Below are 26,966 nucleotides of genomic sequence, written 5' to 3' on the forward strand. Positions count from 1 at the left end.
TTTATAGCCTTGGGTGAGTTATTCAAATTCCCTTTCTTCCTGAAACATTTGTCCCTTTGTCCTTTTAAATCCACACATCCTCCACCCTGTCCTGTCCTGTCCATGCAATGGGGGAGCTACACATCCACATGCAGAGTAGTTATTAGGTCATTTTTCTAAGGGCTTCTACTCTCCTCCTCGCCATGCAGGGAACACACCAGGAATTGTTCTGGTGCTCCAGTAAGCGATCTCTCTCATGTGAAAGCTGGGGGTGAGTTGAGGAGGATTAATGAGAAAACTACCCACGCAAGCAAATTTCCACTGGCAGCTCATTGAAACTATGTTATTCTTTGTGTACTCCAGCTGAGGCTGATAGAAGCAGAAGATGGGGATTGTAGAATAGTTGTGTACAAAACAAAGTCCCAGCCAGTGGCACCGACACCTCTTGAAAGAATCTACATTCGTGTGTTGTTGGGGAGATAACATATAAAGTCACCAAGTGCTTTGGAGTGCAGTCATAATCTTTTTTTCTCATTATGGTGGGAACCAGGGGTGCAGCTATCAGACCCTGGACTTAATGGTCTTACAGTGGCTTCTCCCTTGTTAAGTGGGGCCACCTTATCAATGATATCTAGTTTTAATGTTATCTAGTTGTATTTGTAATTGTATTATGTTTTTAATTGGCTTTTCATTTTAATTGTTATGTATTTTTTATTTTAGTGTAAACTGCCCTGAGACACTTTAGGAAGGATGGTAAATCAATCAATCAATCAATCAATCAATCAAATAAATAAATAAATGTTCCTAAAGCAATTTTCATGGAAAAATAAATCGAGAAATCAACAAACTAGCTGGCCTAGGTGCAGAGCATCTGCGCCTCTAGTTCTCCCTCGTTCTTGGCCCCCCCTCCCTCATTCTCGGCCTTTCCCCCTTCTCTTCCCCACTCCAATTTTTCTTTCCGGCTGGCCACCTGGCCAGCCACTTTCCCCAGCCGCTTTCTCCCCCTCCCCCACCGCCACCGCTTTCTCCCCCCTGCCACTGCCACTTTTTCTTTCCCCCGCTGCTGGCGCTTCTGCTTTCTCTCCCCGTTGCCACCACTTTCTCTCCCCGCCCGCCAGTTCACCGGCCTGTCTGTTGGCCTTATGTTTCCCACCACTGTCGTTTTCCTCTACCCCTCCCCTCACTCGCGAACTGTCACAAGTGCTGCCACACTGCAATGGGTACGTCTAAGAGAATTATAAATAGAGATACATAGATAAAAATAGAGGAGATGAGAGTGAAGAGCAGGTTGTCTAGCCAGCTAAATTCAAGGCTGTGACTTGGCATGAATCTTCCATCATGTTCAATAATGACCACCTCTCCCTGGATGTGTGCCTTAATGTGTATCTTGCAGGTTGCAGTCATGGATATAAGAATGTTCTGCAGCAGCCTTTTTGGAACCCAGTCCTTCAAGGCACCAAAAGGGAGACTAGGAGTTGTAGTCCAGACCAGGTGCAGGGTGAGAACCTGGCACAGCCTCTGATCTGCGGCTCACCTGGCTGCTTCCTTTCAGCCTGAACAGATTCTCTGGCAAGAAGGGGGAGGGGGGAATAAAGCAGTCGGCTCTGTGGCTCAGGGTGAGGACTTTTTCAGGTGCTCCTCTAGAGACAAGCCAGAGGTTTCCCCACACACTACGGATGAGACAGAGGGCTACGGGGGGTAGGAGCCTCTGGATGTGAGCCCAAAAGTACAGCCTTAATGGCACCAGTGGTGGGAATTGATCTTTGGCTCCAGATATAATGCTGGCAGCTCTTTTCAGAGTTGTAAGCTATTGCTTTCCCGAAAAGGTCAATTCACTGGTTTAATTCCTTCCAATGGGCAACTGTATTCATGTTTGATACTCACTTTAGTCTTATATAAGATGGAAAGATTTCTGAAACATCAATTATTTAATAGCAAAGGATTAGCTGGAGGCCAAAAGCGGCTAAAAGTTAACCTTGGTTTTGTTGCTGTGACAAGACCAAACATTCTACCTCTGTGTCTCAGTTTCTCAATCTGTTAAGTGGAGGAGAGATTTCATAGTTGATGTTTGTGGGGTAATCTTATTATGATAAGATATTCATCCTTAGTCAGAATACTAAGGAATATGAGTCAAATGAGGATGACATCACTGATGTAACAAAACTGGGATGAGTTTTCTCAGTGGAGCAGAATGAGGTAATAAATCAAGTTGCAGAATACCAAGGTCAAGACTGAGCAACTGTTGAGGGCCTTCTTTACTGGAAAGTAATGTGAAACATTGCTTCCAGTAGATTCTAGGGAGTGTGCCATTTTCTTCCTCCAGTGTCCATCTTTGAGGACACTGATCCACATCAATGGATCAGGCAGTCACTTATCTTGGTCAAAGCCTTAATAGGGCCAAATTAGATGTGACTTTGGCCTGTTGTTTTCAGGGGTTTGGGTACAAATGCAGGGGTGGAACTACCATTGGGTGAACGGGTTCAAAGAACCCTGGCTGCCACCAATCGGGCCGTAAGCATGGCCCCAGACACGCCCCCCCTGCATCTGACGTCAGATGCGGGGGTGTTATTTCAGTCCCAAACAGGGCCCCCTGGCCCCGTTTGGAGCTGAAGTGACTCTCCCTGCCTTAAAGGCAGGAAGAGCCTTCTGGTCTCGCTGCCAACACAGCAGGGCCAATCGGTCTCCCTCCCAAATGGGGACGGGTGGCCCTTTTTAGGAGAGAGATTGGTCCGCATTGCATTGGCAGTGCAGCTGGAACTGCTCTCTCTGCATTTAAGGCAGGGAGAGTTGCTCCGGCCCACGCTGCTCAATGCAGCATGGGCTGATCTCCCTGCCAAACAGGGCCGCGTTGCTCCATTTGGGAGGGAGGCCACGTCCCCCGTGTCCGATGTCGGATGTGGGGGCGCGGCTAGCTGGGCCCCTGCGTCTGATGGCAGACGTGGGGGTCAGGGGCCCCCGGCGGCTGCCACACATGGGTCACCACCAGCCTCCCTATGTTCCTGTACAAAAGCATGGTGTGCCCCTCCCTCAACTGGATTGGGGCTATGGCAGGGGCATCATTAGGGGGTGGCTCATGGGATGTGGGCCCCCAGTGAATGACTCAGAGCCCCAAGTCTCATCAGCCACTTCCTTCTCATTTGGGAGTGGGTGGCTGGTCACCTGTGCTGCTGCTCCCGCAGCAACAATGATTGCTCTCGTCCCTGTCTCCTCCCTAAATGGTGTTGCGCTAGGGACAAAGCAAACACTTCAGCCCCCAATACAGCACTTGTCTCCTCCAGTTTCCCTTTGAGGAGGAGTCAGATGTAATTATTACATCTTATTACATAATTATTACATATATTATGAGAGCCAGTGTGGTGTAGTGGTTAGAATGCTGGACTAGGACCGGGGAGACCCGAGTTCAAATCCCCATTCAGCCACTTCACAGGGTTGTTGTGAAAGAGAAACTTAAGTATGTAGTACACCGCTCTGGGCTCCTTGGAGGAAGAGCGGGATATAAATGTAATAATAATTATTATTATTATTATTGCGGGGGGCATGACTGGATTTAACTATTAAAAGTGGGGCTATGGTACGGGGTGTAGATCTTTTGCGTGCCAAGCAGTGTCCCTGGGCAATGCTCTGGTGGAAGGAGGAGAATTTAACACTTTGCACCTGCCACTGCCCTGATCCAGACCCCACGGCTGCAGTCCTGGCGATGCTATTAAGTCATCCTGCTTAGCGAGGACTCTAAAAAGTTGTTTTTAAATGGTCTTTTGCTTCATGTCGCTGCTTTATTATGTTTTGAGAATGTTAAAAAAAACCTTTGAGAATGATATTTTTAGAGAGCATGTTTACTGTTGGCAGCTTGCAGTGATGTCAATTCATATCTTTCCTGGTATGTCTTTTATGGAATTTGACCAAGTGTGCCGTGCATGCCAAACCTTTCATGAAGAGAGGACAGGATTATTGTTGTTGTTTTTAATTATAATTAAAAAAAATTCCCAGCATTTAAAAGAAGTAACACGATGTGCTAGGAATACATTGGGGAGGGGGGGACCCACATCACTTTATATGCTTACTGTCCCAAAAATCAATAGAAAAAGAAATCAGTAATGACATAATAGTTAAAAAACCACACACACAACTCAAGAAAGGGAAAAATATATATCATGCTTTGTCCCCAGCAGAAAAGACTTGTTTTGGTTGGCTTGTTTTCTTTCAAACTTTTCATTTCTTCATAATGTAAATTCCCTTTTGCTCTTAAGAAAGGCAAGCAAAATATTGTAAAGAGGCCCCATAAGGGGTCCTTTCCCAGTTTTTCCACTTTGTATTCAAAATGTAATAATTACACCAATCCTCCACTCACCATAATCCATCCCAGAAGACAAGAACTGCAAGTCTGAAGTGTACATGAAAATCAGAAAGAAATCACTGTCATCCTTACATATGTATCCAAAGCCAAGTGGTTTAATAAGTTTTATTTAAATATATTTAATATTTAAAGAATTTAGTAAAATATTTTAGTTAAAACTAAAAAATTAACATTTCAATGGACCATCAATTTTGTCATCAAGCCAGGAAAAAAAGTGTCAAGTGGCCACTTTATCCAGAAAAGCAGTAGCCTACCGTATTTGTTGACAAATGAGACAAATCTAATGGCAACCCCACTAGTCAGAATAGTAATGCAGTTGTGACTAAATGGAGGGAAACAATGGTTATAGTTAAGAAGGGAGGAACAACTAACAGAAATCCTCCCACTTTCTCCTTCATGTTCACTACAAGTAATACAGAGAAACTGATCAGAACCCATCAGCTTCCCTTTCCCTTGTGCTCATCTGTCAGAACACTGAACACCACCCAGAGCCTTTGGATGGGGCAGTTTATAAATCAGAAAGGAAGGAAGGAAGGAAGATATTGGCAGCATTACCCGAGGTCACGCTGATGATACTCCAATTTGAACCCTCGGTTTGGAATGAAGTTTAGCTGCTCCAAACTGAGAGTGAGAGTCAAGGGTGCCTCCTTTTCATCCAAATGCAGTACTGGAGGATGTAGTTGGCCAAACTGGAACTGAGGGAGGAAGCTCCTCCCTCTCTGATTAGCTGTGCTGGCTGTAAAGAAGGAGGCCTGGACAGCCAGCTCCCCCACCTCTCTTCAGTCTCTCTGACTGCAGAGAGGACACTCTCCTGAACATCTGGATGTGGACGGTGGGGTGGGTTCCACATTACATGTGAATGCAGCCAATGTATGCACTCAGTGCTGTAATGTGCGGTTATGATGGGAAATGAGAGCTATTCCTTGAGGCCTCTGTCCTATTGTTCAGCAAGACCCGTGTTTGTCTCTTCAGCTAGATAAATGAGGGTTCTTTCCTCAAGCTTGCCTAGTCTCTGGCAGTAAGCTGGGTGCTTTGAAGGAGAGCTGGGCTGAGCCCTGGGAGCCAAAGTGCTGTCAATGGATCAGGCACTAACAAGAAGCGTGGGCCGATGATCCCTTCCATTGGCAGATCTTGTCACCCCTGCCATCTGCTCTCTTTTCAAGCTGCCAGTTGCTCATACTATCTGCAGCATCTTTGCCTTCCCTGTTTTCTGGGAAGTCAGCAACAGCCAGGGTAGGGATTTCCCATCTAGCTGAGCTTATGTTGCCCCAGTTTTCAAGAGGTGGGGAATTTCTCTTCACAGACAGACACGTTCATGCAAGGGTAGATACCTCTGCATCAAAACCTAAGCTGAGAAAGATCATTTTTAATGCATGCAAGTGTGTCTACTCACAAGTAGATCCCACTGAGCTCAATAGGACCTATTCCCTAGTAAGAATGTTTTGGATTGCAGCTTTAGTCCTTTGGATGGGGTCATGAGTAAGTTCAGCATTTGGGACTTGTGATAGTCACAGAGGCACCATCTTCTTCTGCTTCATAAGACAAGGCACTTAGGGCTGCCATGAAGGATGCTCTTTATTTTAAAAAGGACTGCTCATTCATTGTTCAGTTCTACATAGCTCGCCAGTTCTGCCACCACAGCCCTGTCACCACATTTTATCCAGCCAGCTGTATTCGAGTGACATCAGGGTAAAGCAAGGCTCTTCAGTTTCCTCCTACTGTGAGCAAGTGAGCCACATTCCTCCTTAAAAATTCAGCCCTATTGCTTTATGGCGGTGGGGGGTGCGGGAGGCCAGTAAAAAGCTTGCTCTAATCCACTGAGCGGCATTTGTTTTTCATCACAGGATTCTCTGGCAGGGCAAAAATCACGGCACTAAGATTTAGGAGCAGTAGTCCAGATTCCACGCTGACCCTCCCTGCTGCCACATCATTTACTTCACTGCAGAAACTTCCAAACTAAGCTAGATCTGAGTCCCAGGCCCTGTGGTCACCAACTAAGGATCAGGGTATAAGTGGGATTAAATTCTTAATGAAGTTCTGTTTCAATCACATGCACAGAGTTAGATTGATCGCCTGCTCTAGAGAAACGGAGGGAAGGATTTTCTCCTCAGAGCATGCTGCTGCTGTGGGTCATGTGAGAGGCCCAGGTGGTGGCATGTGTCATAATCTGCTGTAGTCAGGAGCTGCTTTGCTGTTCCCAGGGATTAAGGAATATGAAGCAAGTAAAGCACTATCTTTGATTATTTCTTTTGTGACAGAATTTTTGTGTTCATCATAATAGCAGACATTTTAGACTAAGCCTAGAAACACTTCAGCCAGAGTTCTCTTTGTCTGTGATGCTTACTTTCGTCTCATCACAATCTTTATAGTTCCTGCCCTTGTTTTTCTGCCAGGGTTAGGGTTAGGGTCAGTCCTGGTTTTTATATCCTTTGCTGCACAAAATTATTGTAAAACAATTGGTGATGGGTCACAAGTGGAAGCCCCTGTGATTCATCAAGACAGAAAGTGATGTATAAACAGAGGACGTGGGCATGGTTTATATATTAAGATAATGGTTGGCAAAGACAAAAAACTCTAACTGAGCAGAGACACTGTTTAGCCGATGGTTCTCTCACTGTACATTTAGCAGGGGCAGAGTAACTGTCCCTGCTCATCCAAACACAGCATTCTTCACAGGGGTTTCTTTCCTGGTGTATCTGCTTTGTGTGTATCTTCTTTGCTGGTGTCTCCTTATTTATTGCATAAGTTTGGAGACAGACAAGGCCACTCCCAGTTGACTTGTGCAGGGCTGGTTCCAAGTTTGAGAACACCCTTGGCAAATTGACCTTGGCAAATAAAAGCTGCTTTTATCTGGGTGTACTCCTCCACTCTTACTGTGGTGGCAAATGTGGGTTTCATTCGTGGTAGGTCAACAGCAGCAGCAGCAGCAACATTCTAGCCTCTGCTTGCTACCTGCTGCCTATCATGGCTTTTTCTTCAACCAAAAAAGAGAGGAGCTGTAGCTCAGGGATCGAATCCTTATGCTTTGCATGCACCAGGTCTCAGGTTCAATCCCTGGCCTCACCAGTAAGTGCCTTGCACTTATTCTGCCCTGAGTTGTGGGTAAATTATAAAACATGGAAGGCAACTTAATTAATTTGTTTGCCATACTATGTAGAAAACCAATCCCTATGGGGAAATTATCAATGTATAATGGACTTGAGGACTTCTAGTAGAAACTATAAAGTAAAAATAAGTTTGACATTGAAATCGGTAGGCATTTGTTCAATTTAGCTTAAATGGACTGCCTTACATTTTTATTAGAAATACTTTAGAATGTTATACTTTTCTTTTTCGACTTTGTAGTTCAAGTGTGTTTTTAATATATTCTTTGTAAGTACTCCAGAAACCGCAGTTGGTACAGAATGGGGTAGCCAGATTGGTCTCTGGGTCATCTTGGAGAGACCATATTACTCCTTGTAGCAGATTTATACAAGCCTTTGTCTTAGAGCAAGCTCACGTGAGGGGATGAAAAATTCTGAATCACCCTCTCTCTTACTTTCACTCATAAAGACTGTTCCCCCAAACTTTCCTGGTAGATAATATGCTGCCACCACACCCACTTATCAAGAGCTTATTCCCCCCTGGCCTGGGTGAATTTCCAGGGAAACTCTCCTTTTTACTATTGGAAAAGTACACAAAAATCTCCATGAGCAGGCTTACACATGGGGAGAAAACTTGGTAGAGTTGCTGAGCAATCAAACTTGAGACATGCGTTGCACCAGAGCAAGCCCTTTCCCAGCCCCGCTTTCCTGAGTTAAAAATCCACTCAAGAGGCTGGTTAAAATTGCAAAGAACAAAAAGAAAATTAAAATTTATTCAAAATCCTACAGACTGCTTCCATCTCAGGCTTTCTCAGCTTTTAGTTACGGGGAAAAGGAGCACTCAGTAACTACAAGAATACTTCAAAAAGCTCTCTCAGATGATATTGGGGCAGCACACTTTAAAAATCATGGTTACCCAGTTGCAAAGAACATAGATGTAAGGAAATACAAAAAAGCACCTTTTAGAGTTTACAGAGACTTTTGCAATGCCCTGTTGGAATGACACAGGCTCAGCATTTCTTAGCTTGGTTACATTACAGATAAAACACCATAGAACAGTTGTAAGGATATGCAAGGCACACAAAAGCAAAAATAAGTTTCTGATGCAAACTGACTAGCAAACAGTTCCCTAGACTAAACCTTTCCCTGAAGCCAAAGTCCTGGCTTCCTTCTTGAACTCACCCAAACCATGGTAGAGAATTCAAGCCCCTGCAGTTCTAACTTCCCAGGATTGCAGTCCTACTTGTTGCAGCTACTTGCCCTGGCTGCCTGTCTGCAGCTCCTCTAGCCTAGCTTCTTCTTCACAAGGAATTCTCTCTTCCTGCTTCACGGCCCTCTAGGTCCCACTCACCATGTGCTGAGTGACTGATCCCTAGAGGTCACCGCCTGTCAGTCAGGACAGGGTTCACTTCCGGTTCACTCTTTAGGGGAAAGGAGGACTGTTCAGTGACTGATGATCACTACACTCCTGTATGGAAAGAGCTACACTAGTTGCCAGTAAGCTCCCAGGCAAAATACAAGGTGCTGGTTATACCATATAAAACCCTAAACAGCTTAGGCCCTAGGTATTTAAGAGAACATCTTCACCATGAACCCTACCACCTGATCACATCTGATCATCTGGAGAATTTCATTAAGTTCATCTGGAGAGTTTTGTCTGCAATTGCTACCTGCTCGTCTGGTGGCTACTCACCTTTTCTGTTGCTGTCCTGAGGCTTTAAAATGCACTCTCTACTGAAATAAGAGCCTCTCCATATAAAAAAAGGCAGTTAAGATATATTTGTTCACCCAGGCTTTTAATTAGATGTACAGTTTTTAAATAAATTTTTAACATTGTGTTAAATTTTAAATTATTTTAATGTGTTTTGTTAATTTAATTTGTTTAATTTAATTTAACATTAATTTGTTTTAATGTGTATTGTTTTATTGTAAACCACCCAGGGACTTAAGTTTTGGGTGATATACAAATGCATAAGTTTTGGGTGGTATACAAATGTGTTAAATACATACATACATACATACACACACATCTTTTCTGCTGCCATTTTCCCACTGAAAATTGCCTCCCTCATAAAGCTGCGATTTGCTCCCAAAATGACTGCGACCTGTCCTGGTTGTCCACATGGCGAGGCTGCAGAATCTCAGAGAGCTCCAAAGAAGCAAGTTGATCTGATAAAGTCCCAGTTCCAACTGAGCCCTCCCATGTTTTTGGCCCTGACTACCACCCTCAGACTCCATCCCAGTGTGGATGCTTAAAGGGTAACCTTCAAGCCTGGAGCCAAGCAGTCCACGGTCTCAGTCACCTATCACATGATGCTTTCCCTGTGTTGATGAGGGGGCACTAAAGGGCAAGAAAATTCCAATATATCCAGAACTGACCCCTTGAGTGAGACTGGCTCCAGGGGAACAATTTATCAGAGTCCGGGTTTCTGGGGATCCTCTTTGCCTGATTCATCCTCATGACCAGGGCCTGCACCTTAGCAGCTGGCACCAATGCTGGGGATTTGTTTGGCTTCTTGTTCTCAGGATCTGAGTCTTGGCTGTTTCTTATGGTCTGGGACATGACTGGATATCTAGCAGTGAACAGATACTTCAGGGACAAATAGCTGCTTTGTGGTGGAGGGATTGAAAATATAAGTAGTAATAGTAGTAGTGTTTACAACTTTTGGTGGGAAACGGAGCAGGAGAAAAGCATTAATCTGCCCTCCACACACCTTGCAGTCCTGATCCATATCTCCCCCACCGTCCTTTCATGTAAAAAGAGGCACTTCTAGTTGTAAATTGTGTTCTAATGATGGGCTTAACAAAATAATGTAGTTTGTTCCATCTACTGGTATACTCTTAAAAATAAATTCCACCAATCTGACCCTGGAGATTCCTTAGCCATCCAGATCGTGACATAATCTTCACCCACTATGTTTTACCAGTGATCACTGATCACTAGGCATGGTTCTGTCACTAAGCCCAGGAGTGATTCATCACACCACTTACTTAGGAGTAAGTTGCATTGATATATGTGGGACATACTTCCAAATAAAAATGCATAGGATTGAAAATAACCATGTACACCGCTCTGAGCTCCTCGGAAGAAGAGCGGGATATAAATGTGATGATGATGATGATGATGATGATAACAGCAACAACAACAGTAAAATTAATCCATTTTTCACATGGTCCTTAATCCAAATCTGACATATTCATGTAGGTAATAGGGATGTACACGGAACCGGGCAGGGGTGGCTCGAGGGGGCCACTTGCAAGGAGGGGGAGGGTGCACTTACTCCTCCCCCCCACTTTCCTCCTGCTGGCGCTCATTGTCCATAAAAGCCTTTGGGGTGGCAGTGTACCTCCCTGCCACCCCTTCTCCCTCTTCTACTGGAAGTACTGGGTGCGTGTGCGTGCCCGTCTGACCCTCACCTAGTACTTCCGGCCGAAGAGGGGGAAGGGGTGGCAGGGAGGTACACTGCCACCCCGAAGGCTTTTACGGACAATGAGCGCCGACGGGGGGAAAGCAGGGGAAGGGTAAGTGAACCCTCCCCCACCCTTAAAATCCCCCCCCACCGCTTTGAACTTTGAAAAAAAACCACCCCGGTGTTCGAACTTGTTTGGAGGCCCATAAAAGAAACCATTAAGTTTTGCCACACAAATGAGTTTACATGGCAGCATCCAGTATAGCGCTTAAGTTAAACTACTCATGTGTAGATTGGCCAGACAGACAGCCGCTCCTCACACAAAAAAGGAACGCACTAGGAGAACACCAGGATGTCTGCAAAAATGTTGCAGTGGACACATTCTTGGAATTTCCTCCTTTTAATTGCATGGTCTGGAAAAGTATTGTCCTAACCGGCCCAAAGTCCATCTGACCTCTGTAATTACACCCTTTGTTGTGTTAGCCAGATACCTTTACCTACTAGGGATGTGCACGAACCTGTTCAGAGGCCTTTTTATGGTGGAGAGGCTTCGCCCGCTCTCCCCGCAGACGAGCAGGCTGCAGCCTTGGGTGGCCGGATTGGCTGCCCACACAACTGCCGGCTCTGTCATGGAGCTGGCGAGGGCTGCAGGGATCGGGGCGTGGGGCATCCTGGAGAGACCCCCAGGACCGGGAGGCTGCTTCTAGCCTCCCGGTGGAGGTCGCCTTGTGTGTTGCTGTGGAGCCGTGCCGCGGCAACACGCGATTGTAGAGCCCAGGTTAGTGGAGCGCTCACTCCGCTAACCTAGGCTTTAGGGGAGGGCTCCGTAAGTGGGTTACCCACTTGAGTGCAATCAGGCTCGCCTGTGAGCCCGGTGGTTCTCACAGTCTCCAGAAAGTGGGCTAGGCTCCCTTAGCCTGCTTTTTGGCGATTGTGAGAATCGCCTCAGTGAGGGCTTGCAGTTTTCAAGGAGCATATTAATGTCTTAGTTCTCTATGAGATATCATTCCCCATGCTTTCCAATGGGAGAGTTTTCCTGGATTTCAGGATTTGGGATTTTGTTGGTAGCCCTGACAAGATCTGGAACCTACCTGCAAAACCAGAATGTTTCTATCTTTTGTGGTTTGGTGGCTGAGGCTCAAAATGTGCCAGGATCCTTTCATAAATATTGTCTTGTGCCCGTTGGGACTTTCCCCCATACTTGTCATATTAAAGGAGCAAAGCAAGGCTGTGCTTCTCTGTCCAAATTTGCACCAGGGGCCCAATAATTACTGCATCATTGAAGCAAGTGGTACTACCCCCCCCTCCATCTGACTCACAGGGGTATCTTTTAGGAACTGTTATCAGTGGGAGGGAAGCCCTAGCAGAGAAGATGGGGGAAGAGGTCTGATGTCTTCTCTTCTGTTGTCTAGCCTGCCATAACATGTTGTTCCCCCAAACAAAGCCCCAGGTTTTCCTGACACTCAATCTCCCAGGCAAGAATAAAGGGAGCTGGAGTCTAAATAAGCCCCCTGAGACTCTGATAGGACAGTTGCCGCCTGGGACAGCTGAGAGAGATCAGAAAGGAGGGGGCGAAGTGTCTGCATTTACACAGCTGTTGCCTTCTCGCCTCATCACTGGGTTAACTAGCATTTTCAGCCTGTTTTTCCTTTGGATTTTCAGAAGGGACTTAATACCATTTTGGCTCAGGTTATTAGAGAAATAAAACAACAGACCCCTTGCCCTCCAGTGCTTTGGTGTCCCTCCTTTCCCTGAGAAGAGGCTGTTTAGGGACCCTGGTGGAGGAGGGGGAGCATACTGGCTGGCATCACCCAGTGGGTTTGCATTCCACAGATGCTTCTGATCTGCTTGATGAGAAAGTCACAGATTATTAGCAGTAAGGTTGGGAGGCAGCATGGTAGAGGTTATGCAGAGGGCACTGCTAGACCAAACATGGATTCAGGAGGCAAACAAATGCACGCAGAACACAAAAGTGGACCTTTTGGAGAGGGAAAGGCCTTATTTCCAGGACAGAGGGAGGGGGAGCAGAAAGCTCAGACTGTAGAAAGGACAGATTCATTAGAAGCTGGAGCAAAGTGCTGCTCTTAGGAATGGTAGAAGTGCTGTGATTTATGATACTGGTAATTCAATCCACAGCCATATATGTATTTATAATAATAATAATGAAAAAATAAAATAGTGTTTGAATGCTCAAAGCAGAGAACATTAGATAAAATCCTCTAATACACTATACACACCATGTAGAAGCGGGGTGGGGGGCGATACCGTAAAAACCAAAACAGCAGTAATAAAAAATAGCGGATGAAAACCCATCAGCACAATACAAAGACAAATGCACATAAAAACATCATGCAAAAGACTAAAAACAGATAAAACAATATCAAGATGGGAAAAGGCAACCACAGAGCAGAAACGTTAAAGGCCTGTCTGCACAGGATCTTCTCCTGGTCTTCATTATGGAATGTTCTGGAAAACCATTGGTATCCCTTAATGCAGAAATGGCCAGCGTCTTCAGTCCAAGGGATTTTCACCAACAACATTCCTCAGAGCCAGTGTGGTGGACTGGTTAGAGTTTGGACTAGGACCAGGGAGACCCAAGTTCAAATCTGTGACTCTGGGCCAGTCACTTATCTCTCAGCCTAACTTACCTTGCAGGGATGTAGTGAGGATAAACATAATCATGTACGTCATTCTGGGCTCCTTGGAGGAAGAGCAGGATATCAATGTAAGTAAGTAAGTAAGTAAATAAATAAATAAGAAAAAAGCCACGGGCATCTTAACTGAAGAACCTGGCAGACCATTTCTGCTCCTGGCCTTCCAGCCGCAGATGTTCCTCTCATTGAGAAACAGGAGAACACTCCCAAGACCTCTGCGATAATGTAGAAGCCCCTGGAGCAATCTCCCATTTCCCAATAGGAGGGATGACTGCCAGATGAGTGATGAGTAAAATGCAACTTTTTTGTCCTGTCTTTGGACAGATCAGTCTTGCTTCCCAAGCAAGATCACTTTGGGTTAAGTCCTAGGCAGGCTAAAAGCAACATCAGATTTCTAGAGCATAGAAATAAAAAAAAACTGGTGAAATCTGGCTCATAAAAATATAGATCATAACTTACACATATAACATTATCTGTAACAGTTTTAGTGCTTACAGCTTGTATTCTGTAAAGTAAGTAATCTGCATTTGGCATCAATGGCAGATTTCCTTCTGGGGCAGCCACAATGCGGGGGCAAGATCTAGATGGGATTGTGGCAGAGGCAAAGGATTTATAAACCTCTTCCTTGTTACATGATACAAATCCAGATGTGGATTTCTGTGGCTTCTACTGACTAAAGAAAAACTAAACCCATCCAGTGAATGACTCAATAAACACCATGTGTAGTTTGGCGATATATGTTGCATTGACATTGGCCTTAAGAATGGGAGTTCACACAGTTAGGAGAAGCAAAACACATGGGGGGGAAAGTCACCCTAAGGCAGCAATCCTAGGCATTCTTACTTGGACATGAGTACCATAGTACCTGAATAAGCATGATTACGACCAGATCGCAAGATACATAACAATCCATTGCCTGAAAGTGGAACTGGTTTTCTCTTATGCCTTTGGATGTCTTCCACTTGTTTTCTCTATGGATTGCAGCAGTTCCCTTGTTTCCACATATAAATTAGCTTTAGTTACTTTCTCAAGTCATTCACTGGCCCACCTGCTACACAGCTGTAGGTGGGTGGAAGAAGGGCTGTGCGTTTGCAGGGAGCCTTCAGTGTCCTTGTGGAGAGGCTTTTTGCACAGTCAAGTGGATGCGAAGGGGCAATTTTATTTTCTCTCTGCTTGCTGCAAAGACCTTTCTGCTGGCAGGGCTGCGTTCCTGAGGGTTGCTCAGCGTTTCCAAACACATTCTTGAAAGCAAAACGGCTTTTTGCAGTGAGGAGAAAGAAGGGAAAATCGCTTCCCCTTCCATGATTTTAGGTACTGAGAATGAAGTTCATAAAATGCTTGCATTTAATGGGATGACTCTGGAGTAAAAACATCTTGATGTCCAGCCTCTGAAATTTTATGACAGGAATTCCGTTTTCTGCAATTAAGTGTCTGCAGACATCTTCTTCTTCTTCTTTTTTTTTTTTGGCGCAGCATTTGGAATTTATAGGAAAAGTCTGTGACTGTAGAAGAACAGCTCTAGGGCTCCTCAGTCACTGAGAGCTTGGGTAATCAGGCAGTATCTGTGGTGAAGAGAAGAGGAAAGAGCAGCAGCTTTAGGATAGTTTCCTCTCCATTCCTACATTGCCATTCATGGGGCTTATCCCAGGGCAAACCTTTCCTGGCTCTGCAGCATCTCTGTTGTCCCAGTGAGTTCTCCGCAACAGAAGCCATCTCGTATTCTCCATCATTTCAGTGACAGAAATAGAGACATGCTTGTAACATCTCTATTTGTATACATGAGCCACATCCCTTCCATTATTATAGACTGACTAGCTTCCTGACTAGTCGTTCTGTGAGTGGGAGGTGTCTGCTCACACGAGGGGAGAGGGGTGCTTCTTGCCAATCCCCCTTTCCCTCTACGGCCCTTTGGGTCTGCCAAAAATCTGTTTTGGTTTTCCCAACCATTAGGGACATATTTTCAGGGGAGCACAAGGGGTGGCAGAGGGAAAGGGAAATCGGTAAAATCACCCCTCTGATATAAAACATCTTTCCCATTCATGGAACTACTTGCCAGGATGCTCTTCACTGAATGATGCATGATGTTCTCTCTTATTCTGTAGCAGTCTGTCCTCAGCTGACTTTAATGCTAAAAGGGATCCTGTTCTTTTGGTAGAAATATACTAGAAAAGCATAATTATCCTACAATATGTTATCAACAAACTCAGTACATATACATTTCACTCTGCAGTGAGTGAAATGTAGGGCTATTCAAGGCTTGGTGCCTTTGCATTGATATGCATGCATTTACTTTAATGTGTGACTCCACAATCAACATTTTAACAGGGCATACCCCAAAACGCAACAGTAGGGACAGTTATTTTTCCAGGGGCGGGAATAAAAAAATATGGACTGTCCCAGGTAAATAGGTAAATTGTATACATGAGCCACATCCCTTCCATTATTATACACCTGTATGAACACTCAGCAAATAATTCTGAATTATTACAGCACGGCTGCTTTCAAACCTGGGGATGGATCAACAGCACTGGGCTGAAGAGGTTTCGAGAGCTCTCTCTTTTTCAGCTGTAATGCTGGGCCTGGTCCAGCCACCAGACCTCCTTTCCCATTCTCTACACCAAGCGCTACTCCAGCACTGTAGAGCAATTCACTTTTGCAGATAATTTAAACAAGGTTTACATTTCTTAAGACAAATAATATATCCTTAGGATGTTTAATCCAGAAAGAAAATAAGATCTTTCAACTGGTCATACACTCTTAACCAGCTTCATAGGAAAGCAGGCACTGGCCTAGCTGATTAGGGAAAGAAGACAATTCAGCTGAAGGCCAAACTGGGCACAAGGAAGCCATCATTCACACATCTGCCCTGTTCACATACAAAGATACAACTCTGTCTGTGTGTGTGTGTGTGTGACTAACACAGGAGTGGCCAGCCTGAGGCTCTCCAGCTGTTGTCAGACTACAACTCCCATCATCCCCAGATGCTATTGCAGCTGGGAATGATGGGAGTTGTAGTCCAACAACAGCTGACACACCTCAGGCTGGCCACTCCTGCTTTAACAGTAAAGGGCACATGCATCTTCTTCTTACACAGATATCTTTTCTCCCCAGGGGTGTAGCAGGGTTGGAGTGGGCCCAGAGACAAGATTTTAAAATGGCACCCCCCTCAAAGTCCAGGGCCTCCGCACACCCCAGGCCCTCAAGGATTTAAGTCTGATATTTCAAAATAAGTATGCTGCCTAGAAATACATTTCACTGAATACACACACACTTCACAATATATAGTGATATACAATGAGTACTATATATTTGTGCTACTTTTAATGCCTAGAACACACTAGAAAGATGAATTATTAAAATGGGACCCTCGCTGCAGATTAGCAAAGGAGACTTTCAGCCATGCAGGGTGAGCCTATGTATGTTTTCTCAGAATTCTGAACGAATTCAGTCAAGTTTGATTCCAGGAGGTTTTTCAAAAGGGGCTTTTAAAGCCCTTTAACACACCTCTCCTCTGGAATGGAGGCACTGTATTCACATGTTGGCCAGATTTACCCTGAAGTCCCCGCATGTTATTGGGGAGCAGTTCACACACAAGAAAAATAAAATAAAAGCACAACACATGCTTCACAGTTCTCACTCAGACCTTCTGGGTTGCAAAACAACTTGAACATAAGTACATTTATAAATGAATGAATGAATGAATAAAATAAATATAATATTGTTTGTTCCAGAAGTTTTTATAATTTTCTGCCATGAAACAAGCCACTTATAGGACTTTTTAGATAGTTTTTTAAGCCAGCAAATTTTCCAAGCTGTTTTAAATTAAATATTCAGAGACTTCTCAGTCCCCCCCCCCCGCCCATATCAAAGCCCTTTGGCAAGCAGATTTCTATATATCCGGGGGTGGGGGGGCGTGGGTTTGACCACAAAAAGGAGTTCACATTCTACCTGGCAAATGCTGGGCTGGGCAGAGGATCTGCTGCAGAGAGCTGTGGGGGCCACTCTGTCTGCCTGCCTGCCTCCTTCCTTGCTTGGGGCCTCCCTGCAAGCCTACTCCAGTTCAGGCTTCACTGAGGCCTACACGGAGGCCTCCGTGGAAGCCCCGCCCACCCACCGATCAGCTGAGAGGCGGGAGAAAAGGAGCTCTTTGCAGCTTGCCTGCTGCTTAGATTGCCGGCCAGGAGAACAAGCAGGACAGAAGGCAAATAGGGCAAGTGGCTGAGGGGCCTTGGGGCTGGGCAGGGGGCAATGGGGAGTCATGTGAGGTGTCTCTGGGGGCCCCCAGACAACTGTCTCCCCTTGCCTAATGGTAGTTCCACCCATGTTTCTCCCAGAGTTGGTTGCTTTAGGCACTTATTTTCTTTCATGGTATCATAAATCAGCTGGGAATGAAGAAACGTTCCCAAAGCGATAGAGTGAGGGGAGGTTAGATACAGGAGAAGGAATGAGGGGAAATTGATTATTTTATTTCTATAACTATATACACACATATATAGTTTTCTATTACATATTTTGAAGAGTTTGTTTATACAAAATAAAAACATACTTCCTGATTAACTACAGATACCAAATTTTGCATGAACAATCCTGCCACTGAATTAGCTGAATGTGCTACTTTTAACACTAGAATATGCCAGGGGAAAGGTTCACATTTTGCAGGGTGTAAATCTGATCAGATTTTGCGGGGAGTATTTTTATAAGTAGTGCTGAATATAAACATCATATTTTAACTGTTATTGTTCTCGACAGACTTTAACACTCAATACTCAGATCATTAATTCAAAAATGACATGCTGAAGAGAAGCAGAAGATCTTTCTCAGATTCAAATTTACTATGTATGGTAATTATCCAGTAAAATAAATAATGTTTGAAGTTGAAATTGTACAAATTTAAAACTATTTTTACTTCCCTTTTGTCTGCACATTAATTAAAAAATTCTATGAGAGATATTTAATTCCTTGAACTTTCCTAGAAGTCTAGTCTAATCTGCACAAAATGTCTTTGCCTGGTCAACGGCAGGTCTCACCTGCTAGTATAACTATATTTATAAGAAGCATTTCTATGAATTGTATTTAAAGTAGCACATAAAACAGTCCATCAAAATGCAGCATTATGGTAACAAATATCACAGATGTTTGTTTTTTTAAAGGGACAAACCCCAGAAAATGTTGCCCAACCATGATAAAAGTTCAACAGTCTATTTGAACAAAAAGAGTCTTAGCTGTTTGCCTGAACATAAGTAGAGAAGGAGCCTGGCAGATCTCCCTGGGATGGGCATTCCACAATCCAAGCAGCAGCTTGGCAAAAGCTCTCTCTCTAGTATCTACCTGCCATGCCTCTGATGGGGATGGGACTTGGAGAAGGGCCTCCAGTGATTATTTTAACATTCAGGCAGACACCGTTCTAGGACTCTTGTCCTAGGCCATTAAGGCATTCAAAGGTTAATGGCAGCAGTGTGAATTGAGGTGGCCAGTGAACACAATACAAGATTTGACTCCTATGATGATATAGCTAGACCGCCCCACTACACTTTATATCTGAATGGAACAGACACATCGAAAGAAACACAGGCCTGTTGTCACTGTATGCCTGGTTTTGCTCTTAACTACAGTGTTTTTAAAGCCTGTTGATTCTGTCAGACATGACCAGATTGTTTTGGTGCCCAAAGAATTTGAAATTCCTTGTTGAAGACTTTTGGACATTTGTGGGAGACTTTTTCTGTCTCTACCAAATATGGCCAAAACTCTTCAACAAGGAGTTCTAGATTCTGTGGGTATCAAAACACTAATGAAACAGAAGCATCGAGGTTCCTGGTACATGTATCACCAGAAACCCTCACAGGCCTACTCTCTTGAATATAGTTTGCATTGTTAGATTAATTGACAGCGAGCAAATGTAAAGAAAATGGCTGAAAATATGGCAGATCATTTTAAAATCCTTTGAAAATAAGTGCTGGGAATTGGCATCTTATATTCCCCCTTCCTGGTGGTTATAGATGCTATTGTGACACTTTGAGCTACATAGTCTTCTAGGCATACAAGAGCCCTTATGTAATTAGTCAGTATTGTGAGAAAGTTAGTTGCTCCTTGAGCACTGAGCGCCATTAGCATTCCTGGCGTGGTGAGTATTTGCCTTGTCTGTTGATTTCCTTTACTTGTAACAATGGGTACCCTAAAAATTCCTTTTAAACTGTTATAATAACAGAGTGAATTTGAAATATAGGGTTAGTTGATCATGAATCCAAAAGATTAATAATAACTTTCATTGAAATTAATGATGACTGACAATGCAATGTACCAATAACAATGCAATGATACAAATATTTTAATATTTAGTCTGCCCAGAAGGTGGCATTTGATTTCAATGGTGCTTCAACAGGATTAATGTTCTTTGGATACAGCCCATACCATTTTCTATCGGACGGATTGACAGAACTCCATTGCTTTGGTTGTGTAGCTGTTTGTTAGCTTCTTGTCTGTCTGGCAGTCTGAATCAAGCTGCTACATAAAGAAAGTGGAGCGGGGGACCCTTGATAGCAGCTGTGCTCATTTCTGCTCCCTCAGAAGCAGAGGGTAAAAGGTGACGCCTGCACAGGGTTCACTGTGCAACCACTGAGCAAAGTGACACATCCATGGCACAAAAGCAGATGTCAGCTGTTATCGCTCATGTCTCCAGGAGCCTGTCATTAATACACTTCAGATGCATCCAGACTGGCAGTTTTTAAAATACAATCTGCTGCTGAAAATTGTATGATGAGCTGCATCTCCATACCATGAATTGTCGTTGTGTGCACATCACTTCCAGAGTTTTTTCACAAAAACATTTGTACTTAATTAAAGGGGCATAATGCCAGCTCTCTAAAAATCTGGTATCATGATGGATCCTGAATAAAAAATAAAGCCCAAAGTATAGCGTTTCCAAACCCTGTAGGTAGAGAGTTTCAGTCTGCTAGCTTGAAAATGTGAATTTGAGACTTCTGCATCTGAAAACATTAGAAAATAGTTACTAGCTTTTAAGGTGCCCCAGGATAGCTGTTTCTTGGGAAAACTCATTATTGTTTCTTCACTTTTGCAGTAAACTTCATCGGACAAGGAATTAAAATAGACAGCTTACTGGCCCAAAATGATACATTTCCCACATTTTGAGCTTTGTACCAGAAAATGTAAAATGAGGGCCGCTTTGGGGGGGGGGGCGGTGTGTGTGTGTGTGTGCGCACATGTGTGTTTGGAGTGTGCATGTGAGTGTACAGAATGTGTTTGTGGGGCTGTTCAATGTATGTTTCTGTTTAGAATGAGTGGAGGGTGTTGGAGAACAGATTGATACTTGGCTATTTGTGGACCGTTTGGTACAGCATTGTGATTTGTTTGGAGCGTGGAGTCTTGTGATGTATCACTCTTGGCCATTGTTTGTGCTGCCTATCATCCTTCCTTATCAGAGTCTTTGTCTCTTTCTTTTTTAAATATGAGAGTGAATGGGCATCATTGCATCTTCACACCTAGTTAATTTTGTCTGCTAACTCTGTGTAGTAGAAACAGTCCAATAATATATCACTCCGTGATCTAGCCTCAAGCTACCTTGCCTCAAACACATGTTTTTTACCTGCAAGTTGCAACAGATTTATCATGGGGTGCATGCATAGTTGCAGTTGTGCGAATTCAGTATTGACTTAAGGAAAAAATGCTTATGCAGGAGGAAACACGTATCACATATGAATGGGAAACAAAGATTAGGCCTAGGCTATTGAGAATCTGGGTGGTGTAGTAAGAGAGAGAATGTTGTACTGAGACAAGGGAAACCTAGATTCAAATGATACTTGTTCAGCCATGGTGCTTACTGGATGAGCTAGGACCAGTAACTATCTCTCAGGCTTTCCTTCAGCATGTGCCATGTCCTTAAAGGCCTGAGCTAGATCCTGGAAGGGTTATCTTTTCCATGACTCATCAGCACTGTGGAGAACTGTGTGCTTGTTTTAATATACTATCTAGCCCAGAATGATTTATCAGACTTGCAGTAAATTACTGGTAGTAAATGGCTCTAATTAAAATACAAAACAAAACCCTCTGTGAAACATAGAAGTTGTGTCCAACAGAAAGTAACTCAGCAAAAGGCCTGCGGAAACATAAGTTTGTTTAACTCTTTCCCCTCTGACCATTTTCCTCCTGCTGCTTGCTCTGATTGGCAAATGTATGATTGGAAAAGTCCTAACGCAGAGAGGGAATCTGGAAGAGGAGAAACTAAAACCAGAAAGGTTTTCAGACAGCAGGCTTTACTGTGAGGCTTTGATGCGAGTTTGAAGTTACCAAAACTGACGCAAAAAGTGGATTTTTTTTACCCTGGATATAAATCGAGCTACATTCTAATGCGAATGAAAAACTCAAATCGTGTGTAAAGTGCTCCCTGATATCTCGCAGGGACTTCGGGATAAATCTGGCCAATATTTGAACATACACCTCCATTCCAGAGGAGATGCGAACTAAAAGCCCTGTGTGAAGAACACCGAGGTGATCTAAATAATCTTTCAGGTTTATTATTTAATTAATTGCAAGAGATTCCCTGGCAAGAGGGAGTATGCACAATTTAACCATATAAAATTAAAAAGAGAAGTTCTGCGAGGAAACCAGGGCTGGCTTAAAAGATGCAGAATGCCCTGCGATGAGAAAAAACAGAAAAATCAACCAAGCAATAATAAGCTGCTTGAAGCATTTGGTCAATCAGTTTAATTGATTTTACAGCCTGGTCCTTTGTATGGTTACTCAGAAATCCCACTGAATGAATGGGAATTACTCCCAAGTAAGTATGAATAGATTAAAATTTAAATTTCATTAGTTTAAATCACAGTAGTTTGAGTTAGCTTATTGGAGAACTGGGATGTAGAACAATCAGCAATAATGATCCAGCAGCATCATAAGGGCATTGTGCATTAGCACAATTATCAGTGTTGTCCATAGCTGAGGACCTTATTTAAAAAGTCCAACATTTATTGTACAGATAGTTTGTTGTGACATACAGACCTTTAGGGAGCTGTCGCATGCGGACCAGTTCCGGAGGGGATTAATCCTTGGACGATCCTGAAAATAGTTTCTTGGAAAGGGTTTGGACACTGTCTTTTGGACTTCCCTATAATATCAAGCCAGATTGTCTGAGAGGCCTGGAGTTTCAAAATAGTCTTTTATCTTATACCCAGGCCTATTTTTAACACCTGGATTGCCTTTGTTGTGATAGAGTACACAGGCTGGGGAAAGAAGGATTTCCTTGTTCTAAATCCGTTGCCCTTCAGCAGCGTCCCTCCTTGTCCTCATGTTATGGGTTTGTTTTTAAAATGGTGTTTAAATAATACTATTTTATGCTCTCCCCCCTCAAAAAAAATAATTAAAGGATATGCAGAGTAACTAAACTGTGTCAGTGCTTGGAATATATTCTAATATTTCAGAAAGACAGTTAAAATGAGAGAAAGAGAGCAAGAAACTCCCAGTGGCCTTAATACTAAGGATTTCACACTGATTCAAAGACAAACTCACTATTAATACTATTAATAGCCATATGATTAAGACATCACATTTAACTCACTTATCACAAGAAGCAAAGTAAGAACAAATAAACATAATCCTAGCTCATAAACTTCAGCTCAGTATTCACAAGCCCTGATTCTCTGCACATAGTGCCAAACTGAATATGTGTACAGTGACTAATATTATATTAAATTTTAAAAAAATTACCTGTAGCCCCTTCAGGGGGCTTCCTAAAGGCTGTGTGGAGGGGGTCTGTAAAGGTTTCCCCTCCCCCCGCTGGCCTCTTAATTCACCGCCACAGCCCGTCCCGGGCTGATTTTTGGGCCTGTTTGGGACTGCAAAGATCGGCGTGGTGGCCATTTTGGAGGCTGCCACGCATGCTCAAATGGCCTCTGTGAGGCCAGGCAAGGCCTAGGGTCTTGCAGGGACCATTTGAGCATGTGTGGTAGTCAAACAAAATGGCCACCTGGCATGGCCTAGGGCCTCACAGAGGCCATTTGAGCATGCGTGGTGGCCATTTTGTTTTTGGTGGCCTTTAAAAAAAAATTACATTTTAAAAAATGGCACCCCCCTTTAAGTGGTGCCCGGGGCACGTGCCCTGCCTGCCCCACCCTAGATGCGCCCCTGCTAACAGCGAAGGCTCCCTACAGGGTTTGCGGCTGTGCTGCTGGCTACTGGGAGCTGCATGGTTCCCTGCAGTTCTCAAACACAGGCAAATCCCAGCTGGGCTTCCTTATCCTGGTTTTGCCTGCATGTGTGAATAGCCCCTAGAACGGGTGTGCTTTGTGTAGCCATTAAGGCCCAATGAAGAAACATTATTATCATGACAAAACCTTAGCAAGTAATCAAGCACAAGATGGCCGCTGAACAGTTTTTAATGCTTCCCATTAAACTGTGGACAAATAGTAGAGAAAACAAATACTCCTTTACCATTCCTTGCTAAAACCAGCTTCAGTTTCTGCCATTGCTGAAACAGGGATGTCAAACTGCATTCCTCTGGCTCTTGTTGGCCTACAACTCCCATCTTCCCCAGTCACAGTGGCCAGTAGCCAGGGATGAAGGGAGTTGTAGGCCAAAAACAATTGGAGAGCTGCAGTTTGACACCACCCTTTGTACACTTCTCCTCTTTAGCCTGTTGTCTATTTATCCTGCTAATCTGTTTCATTTGGTATCATTTCTCTTGAAATATGCACAGGGGCCATTCCTATGACCTACCAGGTGGGTGGCGGGAGGATTCCCAAACCTTGCCTTCCCCCAGACTATCATCAGTTGGCAGCGCGCTCCGAGTTTCCACACAGTCAGTCCTGCTCCGTGCAGTGCAGTGCAGAGCAGGGCAGATTGATCTGAAGCTGGGACGTTGTTCTGGCCTCCGTGAAGCCCACAATATAGCATGTAACATGTGCACTACATTGGGGGACTCCCCCAAGAAACGCTCTACGTTCCCATCTCTGTGTGCAGCGAGGCTGGAAGCAGCCTGTGTTTGCACACAAGCAAGTAACTAGGGGTTGCTCCCTTGACTTCGGCTAACAGGCGGGGTTAATAGCAGGGCGAGGCGGCACTGCCCCCCGGGATTGGGCCCATTCCCGGCTGTTCTCATGCCTAGCCTAACCCAGGTTAGGCTGCACGTGGGAACAGACTCAGCATCCCAATGTGGGGATCACTCGTTTAAAGGGAACTTGCTCTGTACAAGAAACTAGGGAGAGCAAGTCAGGTTTAACACAGGGGTGGGGTTGATTTACAGGGAGAAAACAGATGGGACCCAGCTCTCTTACATTTTGTGCTGGCTTTCCATATAGTTACTGTTTTAGAAGGCTACAGGGGGAGCATTGATTAGCTAAAATTCAGGGTGGGGACTTATGGATTTCATGAAGGGGATCTACCAACTTCCCCCTCCCCAGTGTTGTCCTCAAGTGCACTCCTTTACTTTCTCCTAGCTATGAAACAGAAACAAAAAAACTAAAAGGCTAGCTGCCAGCAGGGACATCAAGAGGATTATCTGGGCCCAGCACACTTTACGTGGATTGCCCCCGCCCCCACAGACAATCAGGCCAAATTATTTCAAACCCGCTTAAATGGTAATGTAAACATTTAGGCATTATGCTAACAATTAAATGCACTATTACACAGTTATAGAATTGGAACTTCAATCCATTCCATTTTTAGGCTACTTTCTGAAGGAAAGAAGGTTTAAGAGATTGCCACATCTGTGACCCCACCTCTACAAACATTGGCAATTACCATCCGATACAAATCAAATTCCCAGTTTGCAAGACAGGTGTCTAGCAGACCACAACAGAGGTGTTTGGGGGTGGTTGTTGTTTTTGCTGATCTGCCATCTTTGGCAGCCACTCAAACCATTTAGACAGCAATACCCCTGTGTAAGCCACATGTTGATAGTCAGATACAAATGAAATTTACAGCACACAGGAGGGGAGCTTAGGTAAGAACTGCCATGTTCAAATAAGTGTAAAGTAGGCTCCAATTCAGTGTTCTCTCTAATTTGTGCGTGGAGTGAGTTTTGTTCTGGGCAGCAGTATCAAGGCAGTGTGCGCGCACATGCATTCAGAATGGGGCCTTGCTGAATAAACCTGAGTGGGAACGAAAATTAACTGAGCAGACATTTAAAAACATGTGAGTGCGCACACACACATGCATATCTTAGCGGGAACACTGCTCCATTCTGCTTAGAACTACTTGTTATCTCATCCTCCCTCTAAGGAACTCAGAGTTTCCCTTCCTTGATCCTCAGATCAGCCCTCTGAGATAGAGTATGTTGAAAGTTGGTGACTGGGCCAAGGCCACTCAATGAGCTTCATAGTTGTGTGGGAATTTGAACCCAGGTCTTCCTGATCCACATCCAATCCTCTCATAGTTATGTCCAAATCCAGTGGGATTTTCTCTTTCTAAGCATAGAATTGAAGGAGACAGTCTCAGGACTAGACTTACACAGAACTGGGTTGTATGTATAACCAAAATAAAATCAGTAACATTACTATTCAACACCAGTCTCACAGACCTGCTTTACCTATGAATTCCGTACTTAGTTTAGCTAGCATTTTGAAAGGATTAGATAGATTCATAGAGAAGTAGAGGTCTGCCACAGGCTGCTAGTCATGAGATCCCGTGAATGTCAGTTGTAATTGTAAACTATCTTAAGAAGCTATTCAATCCTAATTGTAAATTCTTCTATATTTTTCCGTGGAATCAAATGCTACTGTCATATGCTTCCTCAGCTTAAGTTACTTCAAATGGATGTTATGAGAATACAAATGAGATATGAGACCTTGAGCACATTTCAGCACTAAGATGTTAGGACACTATATGCAAAAAGGCAGAACAGTTTCTAAAAATGACTAGTTTAAATAAAAATCCAGCCTCACTTTCTTAACATAAGCTTTGATTTAAGAAACACAGCTTAGAAATACGTGAGTGCTTGCTTGACTTAAGCAGTGCTCAAATGTTTCCCCCGTATCAAGGAAGAAAGCCAGACTGTGTAACTTTGCAAAGGTTACACATATTAATTAACAATGAGGCTTTAAAAAACAATCCCACAGACCCAGATATGTAGGAATTGCAGTAAGCCAGCCCAGTGCCCCCAGACTATCAGGCCAAATTATTTCAAACCTGCTTTAGGCGGTAATGTAAATTTTTTGGCATTATGCTAACTTTTGCAAAAGATAGCTGCATCTCAGTGCTTGGCTAAATATATCCCTCAGTTCCTTCTGTTCTCTCTTTATGTGTCTGATCCTATGCATGTTTACTCAAAAGTAAGGCCCATTGATTTCACTGAATTTATTCTTATGTTGCATAGTAGCCATGCTCTTTAAAAAAAAATATGGATGTTTTGGGTTTAGATTTAAGATAGAAGAGGTTTCCATGTTGTTAATCCATGTTGTTAAACTGAAGGAAGGAGTATGTGACAGTAGTATTTGATTCCAGCCATGGAAAATACAGAAGAATTTACAATGTTGCTAAT

The 26,966-nt window shown here is 43.8% G+C and overlaps 1 protein-coding gene and 1 long non-coding RNA gene across 4 annotated transcripts in view; one reads left to right on the top strand and one right to left on the bottom strand.

Annotated features, from left to right (window-relative positions):
- The window catches only part of PCBP4 (poly(rC) binding protein 4), a 72,907-nt gene that overhangs the window by 3,227 nt on the left and 42,714 nt on the right, over positions 1-26,966 (top strand). The window contains exon 1 of one of the 3 annotated variants that reach the window (XM_053289688.1): positions 17,617-17,690. The exons of 1 other annotated variant lie outside the window; for it this stretch is intronic. The gene's annotated coding sequence lies outside the window, so the exon portion shown is untranslated. Of the gene's footprint in view, positions 1-17,616; positions 17,691-18,233; positions 18,322-26,966 lie in introns of those variants that run through there. One more of the 3 variants, XM_053289689.1, reaches the window with a different exon arrangement.
- On the bottom strand, positions 12,951-17,544 carry LOC128342425 (uncharacterized). The gene is made up of 2 exons (XR_008314975.1): positions 17,429-17,544; positions 12,951-15,042 (listed from the first exon to the last, which is right to left on the bottom strand). It is a non-coding gene; the product is annotated as an uncharacterized LOC128342425 (long non-coding RNA).

This window comes from Hemicordylus capensis, chromosome 2, assembly GCF_027244095.1.
Source record: "Hemicordylus capensis ecotype Gifberg chromosome 2, rHemCap1.1.pri, whole genome shotgun sequence".
NCBI lineage: Eukaryota > Metazoa > Chordata > Lepidosauria > Squamata > Cordylidae > Hemicordylus > Hemicordylus capensis.